Raw genomic sequence first — 25,693 nt, forward strand, 5'->3', positions numbered from 1 at the left:
TACATGGCACTTCTGTGTCTTGCAATGATACAACATTTATTTTTAAATGTCTAAAATATGAACACACACAAATATGCTGGAGGACAAGCTTAAAATATGTGATTTATTTGAGTTTCATCCTACTGTAACTAACTGACCCAGGAAATGAAGCAATTAATTGGTAAAAAATAAATGATAAACAAAGGAGCTATATTCCACAGCTGTTATTACTGGGATTTATGCAGTGCAATTTATTTCCAACAACTTTCAGTTGGTACTTAAGTTTGATCTGTCTTCAATAACCACCCCCCCATATATATTTATTTCATTATGTTTTTATATATAAACAATGAAATGTTTGTTATATGTAGCATAGAATATATGCACTGCTGAAACAATATTCTTAGGTTAACCATTTAAGAACAATTTATAAGTACCAGAATATTAATATCATAGTATTTAGGGTAAGAAAAATATTTTGCTACAAATATTTCCTATATGATGCAGGCACTGAGTGCAGTAGTACCTAATATCACCACCGATCTAGGATTATGTTGATGTCTTCCTAGTGAAATAACTGTTTTTGGTTCCAGAGGTCTGTTACCCTTTTGTTGCCTTCATTGATAATTTCTGGTACATTACCAGATTGTAATGCATTGAGATATACAAGAGCTGGAATTGCAAACTCAGTATTTCATTAATTTCACAGTATATTTTGCTGTAAAAACTATTCAGGTGACATTCAAACAGTATGTATGGAGTCCTAATTTGGGTGACATGTTCTAGGTTTGATAAACTCATACTGGCCAGAGTTCAGGGGACTGTGCCAAATACCACCTGAGGGTTTGTTTGTTTCTTTGCTACAATGCCAGTCTCCCACCACAAGATGGCACAATGCAGACCAGCTAGGCAAATAGCTGGGGACAGTCCACAAAGTTCTGCTGACTCCTCTCCTCTTACATGCTGCAGGTGGTATCTGCATGCGGAGAGGCAGGGGGGTCAGAGACAGAAAGGATGGGCACAGAGCATTTACCCTCCATTGAGATTGTGTGACCAGGAAGGGGAAGTTAATCTCTCTCACCAATTTACCCTTCCAGGATCTTGTTGCAGGGCTAAGGGAGAGAGGCCACTGGAAGAAAGAAGAAGGGGACTGACCCCACGCCCCTCCCCGACATAACGTAAGGAGATAATGCCCCATGAAGTTGCAAGTGGGGAATGGGATCAGGCCTGCTTTTCTCCCTGAATACTCTAGAGGGGGCTAGAAAGCCATTGGGTCTCCAGAGAAACACCAGGAATTACTGGCATATCCAATAAACTAGCCTGGGAAAAATACTACTGGCCAGAGAAGCCTGGGACAAGTAGAAGTGCTATCTGGGCAAGTGACAGCACCAGGTTTCCTGACTGCCAGACCAAGAGGGAAGCTGGATGCAAGCTGAATGACCTCAGGCACAGCAGCAAAGGGAAGGTGGGCTGGAAGGGACTGAAGGGGAGTGAAGTGAAGAGAACTAAGTTTCCCCTCAACAAATGTGAGAAGGGACTGAGGCTGCAGAGCTATTGGACTGAGCTCATTACCTGTACGCCATAAGTAATGCCTTGGGAGCAGGGCCAGGTACACTGCTGAGCATATCTGAGGCCAAGCTTCAGTTTGCATATATTCAGTAGTGTGCTAATCAAAGGTCTATGGGAACCATGGAAGAGACTGTTTAGGTCTGAACATTTCTGTTATAATCAGGGAGTTCAGAGAGTCCTCTGCCATAAAAGCAAATATTTTCATTTTTTTGCCAAGACAGTATAGCCATGTAGCAGTTTTCAGAGCACTACAACCCCCCCACTACCGGTCATCATCAGATATAGAACCCAAGACCTTAAGCACCAAAAATACAGCCCTCAATTATTTGAGCTAAACTAATAACTCCATTAGCAAGCACTAGTCATAGGCTCTTATCCTCTATGACATGTGAACCATCCACTAGAAGGAAATATGACACAATTTAGCCGCCTTAGCCACTGCTGCAAGACAAGAATATAATTTGGAGAGAGAAAATAAAAACTAGAGGCCACAGCTAGATAGTTCAGAGGCAGCTATATTTTTGCCAGAAAAATAAACAGCAATGTAATTTGCAACCCAAGCCAGCATAGGTTTTATTTTAAAATAAACTACAATTTGGTTACGTGCTGCTGCAAAACACAATTTATTTCAGGAGAAAGAAAAATCCTTGCTAAAACATTATTACAGCCATTGGCAATTGCAAACTTCTACTGCCACTGCCAGGTAGTTTAATTTCCTAGAGCAGTGGTTCTCAAACTTGTACCGCCGCTTGTGCAGGGAAAGCCCCTGGTGGGCCGGGCCGGTTTGTTTACCTGCCGCGTCCGCAGGTTCGCCTGATCGTGGCTCCTAGTGGCCGTGGTTTGCTGCTCCAGGCCAATGGGAGCTGTTGGACGCGGTGGCCAGCACATCCCTCGGCCCACGCCCCCCAGCACCTCATAAAATCATAGAATATCAGGGTTGGAAGGGACCTCAGGAGGTCATCTAGTCCTACCCTCTGCTCAAAGCAGGACCAATCCCCAACTAAATCATCCCAGCCAGGGCTTTGTCAAGCCTGACCGTAAAAACCTCTAAGGAAGGAGATTCCACCACCTCCCTAGATAACCCATTCCAGTGCTTCACCACCCTTCAAGTGAAAAAGTTTTTCCTAATATTCAACCTAAACCTCTCCCACTGCAACTTGAGACCATTACTCCTTGTTCTGTCATCTGCTACCACTGAAAACAGTCTAGATCCATCCTCTTTGGAATTCCCTTTCAGGTAGTTGAAAGCAGCTATCAAATCCCCCCTCATTCTTCTCTTCTGCAGACTAAACAATCCCAGTTCTCTCAGTCTCTCCTCATAAATCATGTGTTCCAGTCCCCTAATCATTTTTGTTGACCTCCGCTAGACTCTTTCCAATTTTTCCACATCCTTCTTTTAGTGTGGGGCCCAAAACTGGACACAGTACTCCAGATGAGGCCTCACCAATGCCGAATAGAGGGGAATGATCACGTCCCTCAATCTGCTGGCAGTGCTCCTACTAATGCAGCCCAAAATGCCGTTAGTCTTCTTGGCAACAAGGGCACACTGTTGACTCATATCCAGCTTCTCATCCACTGTAACCCCTAGGTCCTTTTCTGCAGAACTGCTGCCTAGCCATTCAGTCCCTAGTCTGTAGCAGCTCCTGCCCACCAATCAGCACCTCCCCCTCCCTGTGCCTCCTGCCCGCTGCAATCAGCTGTTTCACAGTGTACAGGAGGCTCTGGGACAGAGGGGGGAGGAGCAAGGGTGCAGCAGGGGAGGGGGCGGGAAGGGCCGGGGGCCTTGCGGTAAGGGGTGAAGTGGGGGCAGGGCCTGGGATTGAGCAGTGGAAAGTTGGCACCTGTAGCTCCAGCCCTGGAGTCAGCACCTATGCAAGAAGCCTCATATTAACTTCTGAAGAGCCGCATGTGGCTCCGGAGCCAAAGGTTGGCCAGCCCTGGCCTAGAGCACTAATCTGCTTAAGGGCCAGACAGATAAACAGTTCAGTCAAAAGTCCAGAGAGAAAAATTAACAGTCCTATACATAAGGGCTGCAGCTTCCAAACTTCTTGAGTCCAGGGCCTCTCTCCCACTGTTTTCCAGAGGCGCAATGGCCACACCGCTATTTTTAGCATGCTAGTTCAGTCCCCAATAGCAGTAGTCTGTCCACCCGGGCTGAGAGGCATATTCCTAGCAGCAGTGTAGATTTACCCTAAGCAGCACTCCCTTCCCCTTTCAAAAAACAACAAGAGGAAGCAGAATTCAATGACCAACTTTCCTCTGAACCAAGGACAGTGCAGGGGCATGTGTGTGTGCACGCGCGTTTTGGCATGGTCTGCACTAGAAGGATGACCCATTCCTGAAACCTGATATCAAACATAGCTTGATCTTTGTCTTTGGTGCTCTGCTGCACATTTTGCTGACGACCATCATCAGGAACAGGTTATTTTACTAGAGTGGAGACTAGGCCTGGGTGTACTTTTCAAGTGGCACTTTTAACCAGAAATTGCCAATCACATTAGTATTATTTTTGTGTGGTCTAACATTTTTTGAACAGTTAGGGCTAGCAATACTGCTGTTTACAGACTCCCCAGATTGCACTGAACTCAGTCCTGTATGCAGAGATTGAGTAAAAAGTACTTACAGACCCACAACTTGAGAATCCCTAATACGGTTGCCAGGCATCCAGTTTTCGACCGGAATGTCTGGTCAAAAAGGGACCCCGACGGCTCCAGTCAGCACTACTGAGCGGGCCATTAAAAGTCCGGTCGGTGGCGCAGTGGGGCTATGGAAGGCTCCCTGCCCTGCCCTGACTCCACGTGGCTCCCAGAAGCGGCCGCCATGTCTGGCTCCTTGGTGGAGGGCCGATCGGGGAGGCTCCGGGCGCTGCTCCTGCACCGAGTGCCAGCTCCGCAGCTCCCATTGGCCATAAACCGTGACCAATGAGATCTGTGGGGGTGGCACCTGCAGATGCGGACAGCATGCACCATGCAGAGCTGCCTGTCCGCCCCTGCGCCTAGGAGCCGGACATGACAACCACTTCCGGGAGCTGTGTGGAGCCAGGGCAGGCAGGGAACCTGCCTTAGCCCCAGTGCACCACTGACCGGGAACCGCCTGAGGTAAGCGCCGCCCCGTTGGAGCCCAAACACCCTCCCGCACCCCAACCCCCTGCCCCAGCCCTGAGCCCCCTCCCAGAGCCCACACCCTGCACCTTCTCCCGCACTCCAACCCCCTGCCCAGCCCTGAGTCCCCTCTTGCATCCAAACTTCCCCCTGGAGCCTGCATGCCCTCTCACACCCCAACCCTGAGCCCACTCCTGCACCCAAACTCCCTCCTGGAGCCTGGACCCCACACCCTTTCCTGCACCCCAACCTCTTGCCCCAGCCCAGTGAGGGTGGAGGAGAGTGAGCAACAGCATGGGGGGAGGGCCTTGGCGAAGGGGGGCGGGGCCTCGACAAAGGGGTGGGGCAAGGGTGTTTGGTTTTGTGTGATTAGAAAGTTGGCAAACCTAACCCCTAAATTAAAGAATGATAGCCATAGGCTGCACTTTAAGATCCAGCCTCTGATCATTGTGAGACCTTCTACGCTCCTAGCATAATATATTTGCTTACACTAAAACATGAAGTGATCCCCCCGCACACAGCCACCACATAACCAAATCACACGCACCTTTGGCAAATGAGATGTTGTTATTCCAAATATCATAAACCCATAACATTTTATTTTATGTTATTTCCTGTTTAAAAGGGATTAAACAACCTTGTGGAGAAGATGCATTCTTTAAATGGTTGATTGGTTGGAGTGTGTGATTTTTTTCTAAAAGACAGACGGACACCCATTTCTATGAAGAGTAATCTATAAAGTGATAGAACTGTCTAGAAACCTGACTAAATTAGCATGATTCAATTCCTATAATAGCAGGTCTTCTTAAATGTTATATGAGTCCCATAGCTAGCACTGTATCTAAAGTTGCAAAATAGTTTCAGTTATAACTTATTTTCATATGTACAACACTTTCCAAAACATTTACCTTTCTCTCTGAAATTTTCCATGTTTGGTATCTATCAAAAGGTGAATTTGTTTTTGGAAAGCGTGAGCAAAGTCCCTTCTGGGGATTTTGAGTTTTGTAAGGGAAAGTATAATAGTGACAATCATTTTTCCAACTTAAATAAAGAGGAGTGCCATGCTTTTTCAACCAAGAAAATTGAAAACAGCTGTAATGTGAAACTGGGCAATGTAAATGGTGCTTAATGAAGTTCACATCTGTGACCAAACATAAAAATAAAGATGGATTTGATAATGGTGATATCAGTGAAAAAAATCATTGCTGAGAATGCTCAGTTGGCATCTGCTAAGATTTTTTTTTAAAGCAGAGGCTAATGAAGTCCTCCCCAATCCATGGTATCACAGTACCTCAGTTTTGACACCCACCCACCCACGTTAAAAGGTCATGAACCACACCCCCAAAAATCATGAGTCTGTCTCAAAAATCATTAAATTAAAAAGAACTAATCTTGTTTTTAAATCGGTCTCCTGATCTGAACATCTTCCATACACTCCCAGTAGTGCATGTGTGAGAGAAAGAGAGACACAATGAGAGTGTTGTTAACTCTTGCAAATTTATAGTTAATAAGGTGTTGGCACATGCAGCAGGAGCTCTCACCAGAACCCTGTTGTTCAACCTTTGCAGATTCAGGACCCATTTGTAAACCTTGATGGCCTGTTGCAACCCAGAGATCAACCTGGACGTGCCCCCAGACTTGATTCCACCTCCCCCCGCCCCGCAGAGGTCCATTGAAAGGGAGGCTCCAAACCAATATTTCACATAGCCCCGACAGATGTTTCTGGTAGGGGGCCTTCCCTAGCTGTTAACTGGAGGGAGAGAGGGAGGGGTGAAGAGCCAAGATAACCCCCAAAACCACACAGCCTTCCCCATGGCTCATGGAGGGACAGAGGGCAAGGGATGAGGGGGATTTGGGAGCCTGGGAGTAAATCTGGGGGTGTAGTGAGGACGGAATTGGGATTCTGGGGGAGATGGGGCAGGAATAGGGGGAAAGATATGGGGCAGAGGGTTGGCGAGCCAACAACTCCCCAAAAGACACACACATACACACCCAGCCTGTGGGAGGCAGCGGGTAAAGGGGTGGAAGGATTTGGAAGCCTGAGGTAAACCGAGGGGGCTGGAGGAAGGAGCTGGGAGGCAGCAGGGGCCAGGATGGGTGGTTTGACAGAGGGAGAGTTGCCTGGCTGATGGGAAGGGTACATTGGGGGCGGAGTCCAGACTGGGGAGCATAATGGGGGTGTCATAAACAGATAGTTAAGGGTTAATGCCTCTTACCTGTAAAGGGTTAAGAAGTTCACCTAGCCTAGCTGACACCTGACCAGAGGAACCAATGGGGGAACAAGATGTTTCAAAAGGAAGGAGGGTTTTTTCCTTTGTTTAGTTTTCAGTTTCAGCCGGAGTGAAAAAGATCAAGGAACCAGCCTCTTATCACAGTAGTAAGTTTTAGAAGGGAATAAATAGGTTTATGTTTATTTTCTTTGTAACTTGTCTTGGTACCATTAAGGGAATTATCAAATTTGGGTATTCTTGTGTGTATTAAAATTTTTGCCCAGGGGAACATCCTCTGTGTTTGGAATCTGTTGTCTGTGAGAGTAGCTGGTATGCTAATCTCTCCCAGAGGGTTTTCTTTTACTTTTCTTTTCTTTAATTAAAAGCCTTTTTCTTAATACCTGATGGATCTAAAAAACAAGGAAAAATCAAAGGGGGTTGGATCTGGATCCACCAGGAGTTGGTGGGAGAAAGGAGGGGGGATGGTTAATTTCTCCTTGTTTTAAGATCCAAGGGGTTTGGATCTGTGTTCACCAGGAAATTGGTGAACTTTCTCAAGGCTACCCAAGGAAGAGAGTGCTTGTGAATGGTGCAGCGATACCAGATCTAAGCTGGTAATTAAGCTTAGAAAAGTGTCCATGCAGGACCCCACATCTGTACCCTAAAGTTCAGAGTGGGGAAGGAACCTTGACAGAGGGTTTGGAAGACTGGGTGTTGTCTGGCTGTGGGGCATGGGGAGGTGCATCTCATGTGTGTGTGGTGTGTGGGGGGGAAATCCTGGAGAACCTGAAACCAATTGCTCCCTCTCAGCTCCCGTCCTGTGGGGCTGGCTGGGCTCAGCTTCTCGCTCTGGGCATTGCAACCTCTGGGACAGCCAGACCACATTTGTGAGAAGGGTTTTGAGACCTGGTGCATGGGATTGCAGTGCCATTCGCTCAATTTTGACTTATCTGGCCTCCCACAATCATGACAGAAAGGCCAGATCTGAGCGGTGCTGTGATCCCATGCAGTAGGTCACAATACCCAGAGCGGGGAAGCTGAGCCCAGCCAATCCCATGACCCTCTGACGCATTCTAGTGACCCAGTTGTGTGTGGCAACCCATGGGTTGAAAAACTCTGTACTAGAGGACTCAACTGAGCATGGGCTGCTTTGTGCTAACCATTGTACAAACGCATAGTAAGAGACAGTCCTTGCCTCAAAGAGCCTGCAGGCTAGTGCCAAATACAGCAGTGAGTGTGACATAGGAGCTGATACTGAGATCCATGAAACTTCTCTTACATTGGGGCCATGAAAACATCCACTGGATGGGAACAACTTTTACTCTCTGCGGAGCTGGGCTGGATTCAAGGTGGTTGAAAGAGTTGAAAGGCTCTACAGCTCATCAGTAGGGCCCTACCAAATTCACAGCCATGAAAAACACATCACAGACCGTGATATCTGGCCTTTCTCCATTAAATCTGGTCTTTTGTATGCTTTTAGCCTATACTATACAGATTTCATGGGGAAGACCAGCGTTTCTCAAATTTGGGGTCCTGACCCAAAAGGGAGTTGCAGGGCAGACCACAAGGTTATTTTAGGGGGGTCACGGTATTGCCACCCTTCCTTCTGCGCTGCCTTCAGAGCTGGGCAGCCAGAGAGCGGCACCTGTTATCCAGGCGCCAGCTCTGAAGGCAGCGCCCTGCCAGCAGCAGTGCAGAAGTAAGGGTGGTAATACCATACCAACACCTTACTTCTGTGCTGCTGCCTTAGAGGTGGTGGTCAGAGAGTGGCGGCTGCTGACCAAGGGCCCAGCTCGGGAGGCAGCAGCGCAGAAGTAAAGGTGGCAATACCATAACATGCCATCCTTACTTCTGTGCTGCTGCTGGTGGTGACTCTGCCTTCAGAGCTGGGTGCCTGGCCAGCAGCCACTGCTCTCCGGCCGCCCAGCTCTGAACATAAGAACATAAGAAAGGCCGTACCGGGTCAGACCAAAGGTCCATCTAGCCCAGTATCTGTCTACCGACAGTGGCCAATGCCAGGTGCCCCTGAGGGAGTGAACCTAACAGGCAATGATCAAGTGATCTCTCTCCTGCCATCCATCTCCATCCTCTGACGAACAGAGGCTAGGGACACCATTCTTACCCATCCTGGCTAATAGCCATTTATGGACTTAGCCACCATGAATTTATCCAGTCCCCTTTTAAACATTGTTATAGTCCTAGCCTTCACAACCTCCTCAGGTAAGGAGTTCCACAAGTTGACTGTGCGCTGCGTGAAGAAGAACTTCCTTTTATTTGTTTTAAACCTGCTGCCTATTAATTTCATTTGATGACGCCTAGTTCTTGTATTATGGGAATAAGTAAATAACTTTTCCTTATCCACTTTCTCAACATCACTCATGATTTTATATACCTCTATCATGTCCCCCCTTAGTCTCCTCTTTTCCAAACTGAAGAGTCCTAGCCTCTTTAATCTTTCCTCATATGGGACCCTCTCTAAACCCCTAATCATTTTAGTTGCTCTTTTCTGAACCTTTTCTAGTGCTAGAATATCTTTTTTGAGGTGAGGAGACCACATCTGTACACAGTATTCGAGATGTGGGCGTACCATGGATTTATATAAGGGCAATAATATATTCTCAGTCTTATTCTCTATCCCCTTTTTAATGATTCCTAACATCCTGTTTGCTTTTTTGACCGCCTCTGCACACTGCGTGGACATCTTCAGAGAACTATCCACGATAGCTCCAAGATCTTTTTCCTGACTCGTTGTAGCTAAATTAGCCCCCATCATATTGTATGTATAGTTGAGGTTATTTTTGCCAATGTGCATTACTTTACATTTATCCACATTAAATTTCATTTGCCATTTTGTTGCCCAATCACTTAGTTTTGTGAGATCTTTTTGAAGTTCTTCACAATCTGCTTTGGTCTTAACTATCTTGAGCAGTTTAGTATCATCTGCAAACTTGGCCACCTCACTGTTTACCCCTTTCTACAGATCATTTATGAATAAATTGAATAGGATTGGTCCTAGGACTGACCCTTGGGGAACACCACTAGTTACCCCTCTCCATTCTGAGAATTTACCATTAATTCCTACCCTTTGTTCCCTGTCCTTTAACCAGTTCTCAATCCATGAAAGGACCTTTCCTTTTATCCCATGACAGCTTAATTTACGTAAGAGCCTTTGGTGAGGGACCTTGTCAAAGGCTTTCTGGAAATCTAAGTACACTATGTCCACCGGATCCCCCTTGTCCACATGTTTGTTGACCCCTTCAAAGAACTCTAATAGATTAGTAAGACACGATTTCCCTTTACAGAAACCATGTTGACTATTGCTCAAGAGTTTATGTTTTTCTATGTGTCTGACAATTTTATTCTTTACTATTGTTTCAGCTAATTTGCCCGGTACCGACGTTAGACTTACCGGTCTGTAATTGCCAGGATCACCCCTAGAGCCCTTTTTAAATATTGGCGTTACATTAGCTAACTTCCAGTCATTGGGTACCGAAGCCGATTTAAAGGACAGGTTACAAACCTTGGTTAATAGTTCCGCAACTTCACATTTGAGTTCTTTCAGAACTCTTGGGTGAATGCCATCTGGTCCCGGTGACTTGTTTATGTTGAGTTTATCAATTAATTCCAAAACCTCCTCTAGTGAGACTTCAATCTGTGACAGATCCTCAGATTTGTCACCTACAAAAGCCAGCTCAGGTTTGGGAATCTCCCTAACATCCTCAGCCGTGAAGACTGAAGCAAAAAATCCATTTAGTTTCTCCGCAATGACTTTATCATCTTTAAGCGCTCCTTTTGTATTTTCATCGTCAAGGGGCCCCACTGGTTGTTTAGCAGGCTTCCTGCTTCTGATGTACTTAAAAAACATTTTGTTATTACCTTTGGAGTTTTTGGCTAGCCGTTCTTCAAACTCCTCTTTGGCTTTTCTTATTACACTCTTGCACTTAAGTTGGCAGTGTTTGTGCTCCTTTCTATTTGCCTCACTAGGATTTGACTTCCACTTTTTAAAGGAAGTCTTTTTATCTCTCACTGCTTCTTTTACATGGTTGTTAAGCCACGGTGGCTCTTTTTTAGTTCTTTTACTGTTTTTCTTAATTTGGGGTATACATTGAAGTTGGGCCTCTATTACGGCGTCTTTAAAAAGGGCCCACGCAACTTGCAGGGATTTCACTTTAGTCACTGTACCTTTTAACTTTTGTCTAACTAACCCCCTCATTTTTGTATAGTTCCCCCTTTTGAAATTAAAGGCCACAGTGTTGGGCAGTTGAGATGTTCTTCCCACCACAGGGACGTTGAATGCTATTGTATTATGGTCACTATTTCCAAGTGGTCCTGCTATAGTTACCCCTTGGACCAGCTCCTGCGCTCCACTCAGGATTAAATCTAGAGTCGCCTCTCCCCTTGTGGGTTCCCGTACCAGCTGCTCCATGAAGCAGTCATTTAAAGTATCGAGAAATTTTATCTCTGCATTTCGTCCTGAAGTGAAATGTTCCCAGTCAATATGGGGATAATTGAAATCCCCCACTATTATTGGGTTCTTAATTTTGATAGCCTCTCTAATTTCCCTTAGCATTTCATCATCACTATTACTGTCCTGGTCAGGTGGTCGATAATAGATCCCTACTGTTATATTTTTTACTAGAGCATGAAATTTCTATCCATAGAGACTCTATGGAACCTGTGGATTCGCTTAAGATTTTTACTTCATTTGAATCTACACTTCCTTTAACAGCAAACACCACTTCACTCCTAACACAGATAGTCATATTTAAAAATGTATTATCTGGGAGTGGTCAACGGTCGGGCCTACCTAAACAGCTTTAAAACACACCCTATTTCCTTAGCCTAGCCATGCTAAAGATTCACTCCGTTATAAGTGAGGACCGAGTTTGGCCCATGCTCCTTTGACTAATTTTTCCACATCCCAATCTGGTAGATTATAAACAGAGTACAATGTAGGAGTTAACATTTTACTGCCTGCTATGTTTTTGTTCTGCACTCCTTCCAGGGCTCAGGCCATATAGGCCTGGCTGCTGGGATTTCTCAGGGACAGGATATTTTTAACTTTCGCATTTAATTTTTTTCCTTTTGGTTACTTTTAGGGAAAACAAGTTCAGGGACTTTGCTAGGGACTATGTTAGGGACTTTGATTCAAACTCTCCTACTTACTCCCTCTTCCTCATCTAGCCCTTTCACATTTCCAGTCACTATTTCTCCGGTTATGTCTGCACTGCATCTAGGTGTCTGCTTTCCAAAGCGGCATACAGACACACGCTAGCTCTGCTTGTGCTAGCATGCTACAAGTAGCTGTGTGGCCTCAGCTGGTTGGGCTAGCCACATACCTGGGAGTCAGGTGGGTTTATACTCAAGTGGCTAACCCAAGCCACTGGGGCCATACTGCTAGTTTTAGAACACTAGCTTAAGCAGAGCTAGTGGGAGTCTCTCTACCCGTTCTCGGAAGTACGCTCCCAAGCTGCTGAGTAAATATCCCCATAGAGTTCTCTCTCTTTCTCAGCAGCCCCTTCTGGAACAACATGCATCCTCACCCCATTTACTCTCCATCTGTTCTCAAATAGCTGAAACTATCTTTTTTCTCCCTTTCCCGTGTATTTAAAATAAAGGTGAAGGGAAGGTGATAGTTGCAAAGTTAAATAAAACTATTATTTAACCCCATCAAAGCATCTGGAGATGAAATATATGGAAGGCACTATGCAAAAGAAATCTGAATTGTAATGCTCATGGCTCAGAAATAAACAGCTTTTTTTTCATGAATACTGGAAAATTCCAGACTATAATTGTGTGGATTTCACAGCTGATTCACCAAGGACATCCCAGGATGGAAAAGAAATTGAACAATACTGTGAGCGTGGATGGCAATTCAGAGCTGAAATTTCAACTTTCACGTTATTACAAAGCATGACAGATACCAGAAACATTTATAAAAGACCAGTGCAACAGCACCTCAGATTTACTTTTCAATGACTATTTATCTGTTTTAGATTTATTGCCTACGATCTCACCCTTGACCTGGCAAACAATTCAACTTGTTGAATGACCTAAAACAGGGGTGGGCAAACTTTTTGGCCTGAGGGCCATATCAGGGTTCCAAAAGTGTACAGAGGACTGGGGTAATGTATTAAATTGCTCCCTGTAGGAATGTGCTACTTACAGCTGCCAGTCCTGATGCGCCGTAAGTAGGACATTCCTATGGGGAGCAATTTAATACACTACACCCGGCGGCTTCCCGGCAGGAGCTTGCCGCCCCACTGCCCAGAGCGCTGGTGACATGGCGAGCTGAGGCTGCGGGAGAGGAGTCGTGGTCAAGCTCCCGGCCGGGGAGGCTAAAGGGCCGGGCAGGACGGTCCCGTGGGCTAGATGTGGCCAGCGGGCCATAGTTTGCCCACCTCTGACCTAAAAGCATTTTATACCATACTGGTCAATAGATTACAAAATAATTAATTTCTCCATTCATAATCCAGAAATATGAATTAAGATGGGAAGAAAGGAAACCGTGGTTAATTTTTTAATCCTAAAACTACTTCTTGAGTAGGCATTGGGTCATGTGGTGGTACTGGCTTTCTAAAAACAAACAAAAACAAAATCTCAGCACAAGGTAACTTCTTCATACTATAACAACTTTAAATCAGCCTGAAAAGCCTGTAGCCTTAGATGCAAAAACATTCAGGGAAGACTTCCTGGCTTTTCTGTTGTTTTTGGGGCTATCCAGCAGGAAACAAAATCACAATAAGAACTCCATCACAATGGTCTGACCTTCCAAAGGGAGCTGGATTTGAAATGGTTTTCCTATCCTGCAAATATTTGAAAGTTAAAAGTTTTTCCTGTCTCGAATAAAATGCAAAGTTAAAATCTCAAATATTTACAAACCCCCCAAAAAACACATTTATTTTTCATTTTGGGTCAATCAGAAAGTTTTCTTTTTGATCATTTTAAGGTGTTTTGATTTGGAACATTTGAAAATACCTATTTCAGTCTAATTAGCTCAAATACTTAAAGAAAGTCATTTTTAACCCCAAAACAGCAATTTTTTTGTTTAGAAAATGTCCAAACAAATCATTTAGACTATTTCAAAAGGTCTTTTTCTCCATTTTTTTAAATGGGATATTCATCGCACCAGACCCTATTTTCCATAGTTTCAACAAATCAGCATTTTTCATCAAAAACATTAATCATATTTTCCAACCAGTTCTAGTTCCAAGTAAATAAAGATACTTGTATGTCTTTCCAGAAGCAGCAGTATAAACCTGGCCATAGGGAGGCTGGCACTTAACCTAAAAAAGGTCGCAGTAATAAGAAGCAATAAGTACTAGCCATCGCTGGAGAACAAGGTGTTAAACCAAATGTTTCTGTGGTCTGACCTGGTAATGTATGTCTTTCCTGTGTTTCTATATACATATCTCTTCCACAATTCAGATTGTAATTTTTGGATTTCATTATAACAGGAACATCCACAAGGAGCCTAAAGAACGAAGATGCTGTTTTGAGAGATTACAAATAGTTTATTGCTCTGAAGTTAGTAATTTTACATTATATTAATGCAGTTTTAGTGCTACTCTTCTCTTTCACACAAATTGTAATTTACTCCTGAAACAAAAGTCTAGTTTCCCTCTCTCACTGTTACTAGGCTGTCAACACCATCATAATAATACACTTGTAAAGTTACTGCATTATGTTGAGTAACAGCCTACACTCATATTGAAAGAGTTAGAACAAAAAGAATCCCAAAATCTCTCTCCTGACTTAAGGAATAGCAATGCTGAAAAATATTATCAAGTTTGTCTTTTTCCACTACCTAAAACTACTGCTTTAGTCATCCACTTCTAGAGTGAATATCGAAGTCTTCTCTCACTGACTGAAGCACAGTGAATAACGCTGTTTTTTACTGTTCAATCAGCTGCAGGTTTTGTAGAATCCAGTATGAAGTAAGATTTGTGGAGACTTCTGGAGGACATCTACAACTGTAAAACACAGCTGAAAGTGTGGTGGAATGGAGGTGTACGGCACTACTGGATGTTCGAGATGTTGTCAGGAGGATTGTGTCAGATAGGAACGGATTCAACTGAAGTGCTTGTCATTGGAAGGCCATGTCTGATTATGCAAATGTGGTTCAACAAACACGGCTCTGTGCAATCTCATGACATTAACTTAAGAAATGGGCTAATTTAGAACTGAATATCAGGACATCTCTCAAGACATCTAGATAGATTTAAGTGTAGTGCTAGGTAGGAGCTGGTGGTCATGGTACATGTAGGTACCAATGACATAGGGAAGGATAGGAGAGAGGACCTGCAGGCTAAATTTAGGCTGCTAGGTAAGAGATTGAAGTCCAGGACCTCCATGGTAGCATTCGCTGAGATGCTCTCAGTTCCACATGCAGTGCCAGTTAGACAGGCAGAACTGCAGAGTCTCAATGCATAGATGAGACGATAGTGTAGGGAGAAGGGGTTTAGATTTATTAGGAACTGGGGAAACTTTTGGGAAAGGTGAAGCCTACACAGGAAGGATGGGCTCCATCTAAACCAAAATGGAACCACATCGCTGGCACTTAACCTTAAAAAGGTTGTAGAGCAGTTTTTAAACTAAGGACTGGGGGAAAGCCGACAGGTGTGGAGGACATCCCTTACGGGAGGATCTATTTAGAGAGAATTTCTATGTCCTAGTGAGGATGAGAGGATGGAAAATGATAAAATACAGATAGGGTCTGATCAGAAACAGTCAAATAAAAAAGAGTCCCATTCAATTACATTGTGTAATGGCAGATAGCTAAAAGGAGACAAGTTTTTAAAGTGCCTATATACAAGTGCTATATAAAATGGGTAAACTAGAGTGCCTCGTATTAAATAAGGATATTGATATAATAGGCATCACAGAAACTTGGTGGAATGAGAATAATCAATGGGATACAGTAATACCAGGGTATAAAATATATCGGAAGGACAGAACAGGTCGTGCTGGGGGGGGGGAGTGGCATTATATGTGAAAGAAAGCATAGAATCAAATGAAGTAAAAATCGTAAATGAATCAAACTGTACCATAGAATCTCTATGGATAGAAATTCCATGCTCTAATAAGAAGAAATAGTGGTAGGGATATATTACCAACCACCTGACCAGGATAGTGACAGTGATTGTGAAATGCTCAGGGAGATTAGAGAGGCTATTAAAATAAAAAACTCAATAATAATAATGGGAGATTTCAATTATCCCCATATTGACTGGGTACATGTCACCTCAGGACGAGATGCAGAGGTAAAGTTTCTTGACACCTTTAATGACTGCTTATTGGAGCACCTGGTCCTAGAACCCACCAGAGGCGCAATTCCTGATTTAGTCCTAAGTGGAGCACAGGATCTGGTCCAAGAAGTGAATATAGCTGGACCACTTGGTAATAGTGACCATAATATAATTAAATTTAATATCCCTGTGGCAGGAAAAAAACCACAGCAGCCCAACACTGTAGCATTTAATTTCAGAAAGGGGAACTACACAAAAATGAGGTTAGTTAAACAGAAATTAAAGGGTACAGTGCCAAAAGTGAAATCTCTGCAAGTTGTGCGGAAACTTTTTAAAGACACCATAATAGAGGCTCAACTTAAATGTATACCCCAAATTAAAAAAACATAGTAAGAGAACCAAAAAAGAGCCACTGTGGCTAAACAACAAAGTAAGAGAAGCAGTGAGATGCAAAAAGGCATCCTTTAAAAAGTGGAAGTTAAATCCTAGTGAGGAAAATATAAAGGAGCATAAACACTGGCAAATGAAGTATAAAAATACAATTAGGAAGGCCAAAAAAGAATTTGAGGAACAGTTAGCCAAAGACTCAGAAAGTAATAGCAATTTTTTTTAAGTACATCTGAAGCAGTGTTAGGCCTGAATAAAGATATAGCCAACAAAACAGGTATGCAACCTGACTGAACTCAGGCTAACAGAGGTTTCTGGGTAATCCCAGAGTGGAAAAGTACTGAGAAGCAGCATTGTTTCACAAAGCCCTGGAAACGTGAGATAAACCAGGGATTGCATTCCTGGCATAGTACCAGCTGTGCTGTGTTAAGGACAGTGTTTGAAGAACTGATAAGAAACTCTAGCATCCCACAGTTCAGATTCTAACTCTCTGGTTGAGTTATAGGCTTGTTTAAAACTCCCCTGTATTTCTAACTTTTGGTGCTTGTTAAGATATAATTAATAATCTAAAGTTGTAGGCATAAAGTCTAGGCATGTGTGTATATTAAAAGTGTCTAGTTTTAAGTTGTTAAACAAAGGGGGGTGGGTTTTGCTCAAGTGAGTGATGTATGACGTAATAAAACTGTCTATATAGGCTAATACTAAGCTGTAAAGGGGGGCTGGTTCTCTCTGGAGACGAGCTGCTCTTTATTGACGCGTGCACTTGTCAATGAAGAGCTTTTGATCGGACCTTGCTGGTGTTGCCTGTCTCTCTGCGGTCAGACAACGAACTTCACTGTCGGGGTTCAAGTCCCTGACAGCAGGAAGCCTGCTAAACAACCAGTAGGGCCACTGGACGATTGAGGTGCTAAAGGAGCACTCAAGGAAGATAAGGCCATTGCGGAGAAACTAAATGAATTCTTTGCATCGGTCTTCACAGCTAAGAATGTGAGGGAAATTCCCAAACCTGAGCCATTCTTTTTAGATGACAGATCTGAGGAACTGTCCCAGATTAAGGTATCATTAGAGGAGGTTTTGGAACAAATTGATAAATTAAACAGCAATAAGTCACCAGGACCAGATGGTATTCAACCAAGAGTTCTGAAGGAACTCAACTGTGAAACTGCAGAACTACTAACTGTAATCTGTAACCTATCATTTAAATCAGCTTCTGTACCAGATGACTGGAGGACAGCTAATGTGATGCCAGTTTTTAAAAAGGGCTCCAGAGGTGATCCCAGCAATTACAGGCCTGTAAACCTGACTTCAGTACCAGGCAAACTGGTTGAAACTATAATAAAGAACAATATTGTCAGACATATAAATGAACATAATTTGTTGAGGAAGAGTCATCATCGTTTTAGTAAAGGGAAATCATGCCTCACCAATCTACTAGAATTCTTTGAGGGTGTCATCAAGCACGTGGACCAAGGGAATCCAGTGGATATAGTATACTTATTTTCAGAAAGCCTTTGACAAGGTCCCTCACCAAAGGCTCTTACGCAAAGTAAGCTGCCACGGGATAAGAGGGAAGGTGTTCTCATGGATTGGTAATTGGATAAAAGATAGGAAACAAAGGGTAGGTTGTTCTCAGTTCTCAGAATGGAGAGAGGTAAATAGTGGTGTCCCCCAGGGGCCTGTACTGGGACCAGTACTGTTCAACATATTCATAAATGATCTGGAAAAGGGGGTAAACCATAAGGTGGCAAAATATGCAGAGGATACAAAACTACTCAAGATAGTTAACTCCAAAGCAGACTTTTAGCTAGCTAACATTGAGCGTGATGGTGCTCCTACACCAGCAGAAAACCTCTTTGTATGGGTGTACGCTGTGTCTACTGGAGGGGACTATGCCAGTACAGACTCTGTCATGTAGATATAGCCTTACTCACACATATATTTCCATTGACTTCAACTGGATTACATGGAGAAGTAAATGTTCTCAGAATTGGACCCTAGGTATGGCCCCAATGAAGCAAAGACAAGTCATGTCATTCATTTCAATGGGGGAACAGATCAGGCCTTTATTGGAATCATCATATGAGGTGAGAACATAAAACACACCACAAAACTGGGAGTGGTTTGGATACTGTTTAATTGGAATAAACAAAAAAATGCAGATAAATACTAAGTTTGGGTTCTATGCATCACTGTACAGGAAACCAAGTACGTAATGAGGCACAAGGAAACTCTGTCCATTCCAGGCCCTGGACACAGACCAAGGTCAACCACAGTCCCTGCTGCTACTACTCCCTTCCTCTCTCCCTGAGGCACCTCTCTCCAAAGGGAAGAATGGACACCTCCATGCCCTTCCACACGAGTCCACAAAGGCACTATTAAGAGCAAAGTGCATCAGGAGGATTATGCAATCTATGTAAACTATCCTGCACACATGGGAAAAGTTGTGCTTTCATGAGGCAGAGCTTCTCCCCCAGTTCCCCTGAGGCAGGCCAGCTCAACACTGCCCCAACACAGGGCTGGGCCTTAAAGGCACAGTGTAACCCTTGTAAAATGCTTTAAGATCCTTGGATGAAAGGAGCTTTGGAAATGCAAGGTATTTTATACTACTACCTTCTGTTGGTAGTCATGTCCAAATTTATAGTCCCAACATTACAGATGCTTTCTCTGCCTTTGCTGTACAGTACATCAATATTTACTCATCCAATGTTATTTTGAAAAGTTAAAAAAAAAATCTGTGGGTTTGAAGAAAGGGAGAAAACAACTCCAAGGACTGTAAAGGAACAGCATCAAATTGACAATCATACTTTGAAAAGCAAACCTGTTTCCCTTAGTTATGTTACTAATAACTCTTTGGAAACAATCAGAAATCTGCCTTCAACTCAGATCTGTAATTCTCCAGTTTTCCAACTCGTATGCTCCCTCCAACACAGATTATGGGGGTTTGTTTACAAGTCCCAGTACTGGCTCCTCTCAGGCATCACACACACAGGACATGATGAAGATCACATGCAGCTCTGAATCTCATGTGCTTCCTCCTCCATTCATAAGGCCATTTCTTTTTTGTTTTTTATTTTTTTAATAGATTTCCTGTGGATGTAACAGTGTTTATTTGCATCCGAAGAAGTGGGTATTCACCCACGAAAGCTCATGCTGCAAAACGTCTGTTAGTCTATAAGGTGCCACAGGATTCTTTGTTGCTTTTACAGATCCAGACTAACACGGCTACCCCTCTGATACTTGAGTGTTTATTTGAAAATTTTAAAAAACAAGTAAAAATCGATAAAAAATGAAAATGAAGGGCAGACTCCCCACCAGCAGGAAAATGAGATGGGCAGGGAGCCAGGAAGTGGATGGGGCAGTGCTGAAGGGCCAGAGTCAGGAGGGGGCTCTGTCTGGCATGGGGGACTGTGCTCAGGGTGAAGCCTTCTCCTCCACTCTTGACTCTGGCCCTTCAGCCCAGCCCCATCCACTTCACCTGTGAAAAATTCCTGAAGCCCCAAAAATCCAAAATTTGGATGAAAATTGGTAAAACCCGAATACTGGCTTTGTCAAAACCCAGGAAATCTTCTAAGAAATCAGTAAATACTGAAAACAAAAGGGCCCTACCCATTAACTCTGCAGGAAACGTATAAGAGAGAGCAACTGCTCCAGACTGTTAGAAATGTCAATGTGGCTAAAGTGATGAGGCTGGTTGTCATAAATATAGAGAGAAGAGCAGCATAAAATCCCTCTTTGGCAGCTACACTGAATCGCCTTACCTGTAAGGGGTTAAGTAGTTCAAATAATCTAGTTGGCACCTGACCAGAAGGACCAATAAGGAAAGAAGATACTTTCAAATCTGGGGGGGGAAGGTTTTGTTTGTGCTCTCTCTTTGTTGTTCCCTCTCTGGATGGAGGGAGAAGCCAAGCAGGTACAAGATCTCCTGAAAATATACCTGATCCATCCAATATATAATCCATCTAAATTCACATAAATTTTAAGTAGGGCAAGGAAATGTGTTAGGTTATCTTTTGTTTTAGCTTGTGAATTTTCCTATGCTACACAGGTAGTTTTATTACTATTTTTGTAACTGTGAAGCTGAGCCCAGAGGCTAGTCCTCCGTGTTTTAAATCTTTTTATTACCCTGTAAAGTTACCTTCCATCCTGATTTTGCAGGTGATTTTTATTTTTTTTCTTTCTAAATAAAGTTCTTCTTTTAAGAACCTGATTGATTTCAGTGTCCTGAAGACAAAGGGTCTTATCTGTGCTCACATTGCTAAAGCAATTGGTTGGTATATTATTCTCAAGCCTCCCCAGGAAAGGGGGTGAAGGGGCTTGGGAGGATATTTTGGGGGGATATGGATTCCAAGTGACCCTTCCCGGAATTTTTGTGTAAATCACTTGGTGGTGGCAGAAATATCGTCCACGGACAAGGAAAGGAATTTGTACCTTAGGGAAGTTTTAACCTAAGCTGGTAAAATATAAGCTTAGGGGGTCTTTCATGCGGTTCCCCACATCTGTACCCCAGAGTTCGGAGTGGGTGTGGGGGGGAGAACCCTGACACTGGTATTCAGCATAACACTGCTAACTAGTATTTTGAGGGAGTGTCCCACAATAGCTTTGGAGGGAGAGGGAGGCAGGAGGGAAGGTTTGCTGTAGTTTCCTGTTTCTCTCTCCCCCCAGTGTGTGTAGGGAGAAAGTGTCTCCCAGTCCAACTACAATACTCTTCCCCCAGACCTCATAGCAGGTGGTTCCTACATCCTCACTCATCTTCCATGACCTCCCCTGGAGCTGCTCCCCTTGTGTTGCAGGAGAAGCCCTGTAGCTGGCAGCAGCCCAAGCTTGCAGGACAGTGATACTGCACGTACACACTCTCAGGCTGTTGTTTACACAGCTTTCAGAAATAACAAACTATGTTTACTGGCCAGAAACAAAGAAGCTGGAGCAAAATAAAAAACAAACAATGCAGACAGAAAATGTTCCTGGGTCAGGGATTCTAAACATACATGATTTACAACTAAGAAATGTAAGATGACAATATTCCTTTAACAAACAAATAAACCTGAAAAATTACACCCATATTTCAGCACACGGCTGCACCATACTCTTTACCATCATACTTGATTCTCACCTCACAGCACTGCTGTTCTGACAGAACATTTGTCTTCCAAGCTACTGACAATTCAGTCCATAAACAGTGTTTCTCTTTTCCTGTGGCAGTGTTCCACAGACAGACCCTGAGATCATCATGTACTTGTTTTCACAACAGAACAATAACCACTCAGTGCATTTATGTAATCATTAATTGTCAAGAGAAAAAGAAAAGACATGTCACTCTCTCCAGAGCTTCCCTCCAAGGATTTTACAACCTCAAAGACTTAATGGGCTTGGAAAAGTCACCAACCACTCATAGTTTTTAAAAAAATATCTTCTGGCTATCTAATTGCTTGTAGAATATATTGGGAGAGGTGGATGGGGAGGGAGAGAGAGAGAGAGATTGAGAGGGGAAGAAAATAAAAAGAAATGAAAGGCGGGAGCATAAGGCAAAATAACCTAGACACTATGAAAGCTCTCAAAAGACCCCCTTATGCAGTCACCTACAATGTGAGATAACTTAAACTAAGGCCCTTCTTTAAGCCTGCCAGTACAAATCTGTGAGACGCATCAAGGATGTAAGCTAAATAATCACCCTCTGCATGACATCCTGTACATTAAACTCTGGCCACACAGTGCACTTTCTAAGTAGGATGACATTCATATATTGCTACTTGTATTCATATACGCTCTATATAGTAATATCACTCTTTCAATTTCCAAGCAGTTAAACCCTGGTTGAGCCTGAGGTCGAAACAAAGGCTTACCTATGCCCTACCAACAATAAATAGCTGCCATTTAACAAAATATGACATCTCAAAACTGTGATAAAAACGTATGTGACCAACAAGGAATATAGCGCTAATAAATTAATAGGTGCTAGATCTCTTTATCTAATCCGATTACAAAAAGGACTATATTAATCCAGTGACTGAAGAGAAGATATCTTTCCAAGATCCTTGTTCCTACAGTTTAGAGTAATATACTTGGAATATTTTGCTATTGGCTTAGATGAAATGATCATATTCCTTTCCCATTCATCCTACCCCATTGGTAAAGTATACTAAAACATGCATCTATAATTCATCTATTCAACCAGGCTTCATTTTTATTGGCAACAAACTACAGATGAATTTGTTTTTCAGCTAATGCAGTAAAGTACATCCATCTATCTACCTAAGGCATTTTGTAAAGTGTCAGTCGCCATGACATGTGCGTTTTAATCTGTATCACATACCATGCAGTGAGACATGATCAGCATCTCTTCTAACAGTCAATATTTCCCATGCTTAAGGAAGCCACAGACAAGCATGCATCAACTCAGACACTAGTTTGCATTTTCTACTATGTAAGAATGTTCTTTGTATGAAGAGACCATTTTTATCCTTTTACCCCTTTTGAACTCCATCAATCCACTTCTACAAACTGACGTAAAGTCTGCAAAAATACTACTAAATACAAATTAAATCTACCCTGAGTCAGCAGTTTTAATGCTTCCAGTATATTTTTAAAGAACTTTAAACAAAATATAAAACAACAAAATGTCAAAATCTGGGGCCAACCCTGTGATCATATAGGAATGTTGTACATGGTCATGCAGGACAGCTGGATTTCATGATCAGTCCCGCTCTGATTCCCTTGGCTGGCAGAGGCAAGGAGTGTGGTAGAGGAAGCATTTCCAGCTCCACAAAAAGGGATAGATACGAAGAAAAGGAGCAAAGAAATCAGCGAGTGTCTCATCTTGTTCAGCAGCAATCACTTCAGCTAATGAAGCAACAGCATTGGCAAGTTCTGAAAGGAGTTGTTATGGCAAAACAGAATTTTCTTGAACTGAGAAATGGATTAGACTAAAGACAGATTTTCTTCCTTATCTAGAGCTCTGAGGGGGGAAAAAAAACTTATTGGAGAAAATGTTTACAATAAGATTATTTAAGTTTATCTTAAAATCGTCTCTCATAATAGGTTTATCCTACTAAAGTAGTTTATATTAGATATAGATTGACCCAACAAAAACAATAGAGGTTTCCAGAACTTACACAAAAATCATTGTGCTCAATCATATTTTTCAGAAAGTTTGAAATAAAAGTTTTTGACTCAAGATGGCATTTGTGATCCTCCATCTGAAGGCAATCATCCTTCTGAAAAGTGATATTTTGAATAGTAATATTTGAGCTCATTGCCTATTTCAAACAATCAGGACTTGATTTTTAAGACATGACCTCCTTTTTGTGCATGCAATATGGCACATGAAAACACTCAGGATACGTCTACACTTAAAGTGATGAAGCTGCATCACTGTAGCGCTTCGTGAAGATACTACCTATACCAACAGGAGAGCTTCTCCTGTTGACATAGGTATTCCACTTCTCCAAGAGGCGGTAGCTATATCTGTGAGAGAAGCCCTCTCATCAACATAGCATTGTCTACACTGGGGATTAGGTAAGTTTAACTACATCGCTCAGGAATTTCCACACCACTGAGCAATGTAGTTATACCTACGTAAGTTGGTAGCATATAGACCAAGCCTCAGGCACACATTTTTCAAACACTAACTGTGGGTTGGTGGGTGTTAGAGCTTGAAAATTGCATGTGCAAAGTTACATATCCACAAAAGGAGGGTGGTGTGAGATCCCCATTATAAAAAAATCACAGCTAAAATTTTCAAACTTGGGTGCCTGAAGTTAACCACCTAAATCCATAATACTATGGAGGTACCTCAATAAGCCCCAATTCAGGACAGCGCATAAATATATGCTTAACTTTAAGCACATGCTTAAATCCTACTGAAGTCATTGAGACTTGTTCTTTTCTGTTTTGAGATTTTAAAGTGACCTGAATTTCAGAGACAGTGAACATTGACGACTACCACTGACGTCACTGTGAGCTGCAGGTGCTCAGCATCTCAGCAAATCAGGACACTTTTAGTGAGATGCTTAAATACGGATTAGGCACTCATATTTGAAAAATCTAGTTTCGGGTCTTTAACAGTCAACTGCCTATAAAAGCTACTAGAAGGCATATACTAAAATTCAAAATAAGCAGAAATTTCTTTCTTGCCAGAAAAATACAATCCTAGGTGGGTTCCATTTACAGAGCTTCCAAAAGTCTAAGTATTTTGGTAGACAGTCGACTGTGAAGGTGCTCTTTAGGTAGAGACACAGATCAGTGTTGTAAGAGAATATACAAATGACAGTTCATCCTGACCACACCCTTATATTCAAGGCATTCAAAACTATGCTTTTGATCTTTCCTTCCCAATCCTCCCTCTCTTCTTTATCCCTATCTTCAGTCATGCACATAACCTCCATGTCATTAGACTCTTCTCTGCCTGTGATGGGTCTTTCCCTAGCCTTGCAGGTGATGGGGTTAAGTACCCATTAGTTGTGCTCTGCACCTGATAGGTGACTGATTAACTGCCTCCTGCCCAGAGGAAGTGAAGCTAGGCTGTATAATGCGCTAAGGGGGCTCAGTTCAGGGGGGCTGTGAGGTGTTAAAAGTTTGGACATATGGCAGTCATTTGTAAGGGAACAATGAGGTGCAGCAAATGTGGAGGAAATCACTTATATGAGAACTGTGTAGAACAAACAGAACTTAAAGGTAGCAAATGTGGGGTGAAAGCACAGTGCAGCATATAAAGGATGTGCAGTAGCAGAATGAGTTACAGAAATTTTAAACCATAAAATTATTCAAAACTATCATATGTGGAGGCTACCAAAAGGTAACCACTGCAGAAAATAGAAAAATAAAAACACACAAAGAAGAGAAAAGATGTAGAGGGGCACCAGAACATCTCTCTGGTCAGAGAGGAGAATATAAGAGGAATGGGAGATGATGTATTGCTGGCAGGTAAAGAGAAGTTTATAACATTCATTATAGAGGTAATTAACTTTGCCTTGCAGACACAGAAAAAACCAGAAAGGACTAAAATCATAGCAAAAGCAGCAGAAAAATATCTAAAGATAGACACCCTCTCTATTAGATTGTATGCACGCAATTTTAAACTAAGGCAATAATACAGCTTAAATAACCTGGTGCTAAAGATCCTGGGCTGGAATGCACATAGTTTAATAATGCATGGACAGGAATTTAAGAAAGCCTTCTCTGAAATGGAAAAAAAGCCTGATGT

At 42.8% G+C, this 25,693-nt stretch overlaps 1 protein-coding gene across 11 annotated transcripts in view; it reads right to left on the reverse strand.

The window, feature by feature from the left end:
• INPP4A (inositol polyphosphate-4-phosphatase type I A) overlaps positions 1-25,693 on the reverse strand; it is a 210,632-nt gene that overhangs the window by 96,029 nt on the left and 88,910 nt on the right. The window contains exon 3 of one of the 11 annotated variants that reach the window (XM_045005349.1): positions 14,233-14,333. The exons of the other annotated variants lie outside the window; for them this stretch is intronic. The gene's annotated coding sequence lies outside the window, so the exon portion shown is untranslated. The remainder of the gene's footprint in view (positions 1-14,232; positions 14,334-25,693) is intronic. 11 annotated transcript variants of the gene reach the window in all.

This window comes from Mauremys mutica, chromosome 1 (assembly GCF_020497125.1).
Source record: "Mauremys mutica isolate MM-2020 ecotype Southern chromosome 1, ASM2049712v1, whole genome shotgun sequence".
Lineage (NCBI taxonomy): Eukaryota > Metazoa > Chordata > Testudines > Geoemydidae > Mauremys > Mauremys mutica.